We start from the raw sequence: 1,928 nt of genomic DNA on the forward strand, positions 1-1,928 counted from the left end.
GCAGCAGGAGCAGCACCGAGGTCAGGAGGCGTCGGAGGCAGCAGCGGCAGTGCCGGGCCGGCATAGTCCCCAGGCCGCCCTCTCACCACGTCGCAGCCGCCGGGACCGCCACCTTGGCTCCACGAGAGACCATGGGCTCGTTAGGGAAAGAAGTGGTGGCCGGATCCTAAACTAAGGCCCAGGACGGCAGGTGGCAAGAGACAGCAGCTCCGGCCTCTAAGGCGGCGGCGAACCGGAAATTCGTACATCTCAGCTGCCACTGCTGTTAGGGACGCTTACAGTTGCTAATATGGAGCGGCCGGACGCACTCTGTGACGTCAGACGCTGACGCTATGAGGGGAGGAGGGAGGGGGAAGAGAAGGGGCGAGCGAGCGAGCGGACGGCGCACGCGCAGTGATGGTAACTAGTAGGGCAAGAGCCATGGGGACTGTTTGCTTGCTCTTGCGCTTCCTTATTTAATACAACAGGGAAGGTCTGGGTTAAGTAAGTAAGAAAGTAATTTTTTTTTAAAATTTTGTGCATTAAATCTTCCCATTTGGGAACCATAAAATATATGAAGCTCATAATTTGAATTATTTGATGGGAAACTGCAAAAACACACATAAGCAGTAACCAAGATTGACTTAAATTTCCCTCCGTTTGATTACAGACTAATCAGGTCATTGTTTTCTCCAGGCCCCTGACTTTACATACATCACTTAAGACAGTGTAGAATTGTAAGTTTTTCTGCCACTTTGAAATCTAAGGCTTTTTATAAAAGGCTCTTGTCAATTTCAAGAACCTGGAAGTCATTCCTCTAAAATGTAAAAAGAAAAATAGCACCCTATTCCTACTGTCTGTGTAGGATAGGACCTTTACCTCTGCAGGTCCTTGGTTCAAGTTGTGAAAAGATCCCCAGTGATGGAGATAGGAGAAAGTTCGATTCTTGTTTCTGGTATGTTCAAGTATCAAGCACAAGTGGCCTGTGATCTGCCTACCCAGCACTTAAAACTCTCCAGCTCTTCATTTCTTTTACGGAAACTGAGCTCAAACTGAGTTCTTGCAGCTCTCCTCTATTGCAGAAATTGATATGAAGTCTGAGTTTGAATAGATATTGACAAACAGGTAAACATCTGACCAGAATCAAAGTAACTATGCTTTTAAAAATATATTTGTTTGATAAGTTACTTAGAACTCAGACTTTTGGCTTGGCAGTGTACAAACTTTGACTATTGGGTAGTAAATAGGTAAAACTTCCATCGTACCTTCATAAAATTTAGGTTTACTAGGGAGAGTGTGGGCAAGGAGGGGCAGAAAATGATCAAAGTATTTTTGGGTTGTACAAATCTGCCAAAATAAAACCTATTAGTCGCATCACTAATAAGGAAGAAAAAAGTTACATCAGGGTATTTAGTATTTGCTGTGTATTTATAAACTTTATTAATAGTATTAAATCTTAAATGTATATAGAAAAAACTCAAAATACTACCAAGTGAAAATAGTAATTACATATGGTGGGTGTTATATTTAGTAATTAAATTGGCAGTGGTAAAATTATTTCACGGTGTATATGTGAAACAAATCATAATGCACAGCTTGAATGTGTGCAATTTATATTGGTCAGATATACTTCAATAATGCTAGGGAAGCACAAGAAAAATATTTAGGCTCAAGCAAAAATAACTAATAATGACAGTAAGTTTGAATTCTGAAGTGTGTTACAAGTGAAATCTACTATGAGATCTACTTTACAAACTTTGAAGGGGACAATTTTTAGTAAGGTGGACAGGATGAGTCTTAGCTGCTTCAGGAAACTGGAAGATGCCTTGCTAGAATTGCCAGGAGTAAGCATCTTAATGTCGGTTGAACCCAAATGTCAGCTTTAAACCCATATTTATCTATAGTAAAGTAGGTCGCTTGATTTCCCACCTTCCTTACATGGACCTTTG

This window comes from Fukomys damarensis, unplaced genomic scaffold, assembly GCF_012274545.1.
Source record: "Fukomys damarensis isolate Sample0158 unplaced genomic scaffold, DMR_v1.0_HiC HiC_scaffold_3, whole genome shotgun sequence".
Taxonomy (NCBI): domain Eukaryota; kingdom Metazoa; phylum Chordata; class Mammalia; order Rodentia; family Bathyergidae; genus Fukomys; species Fukomys damarensis.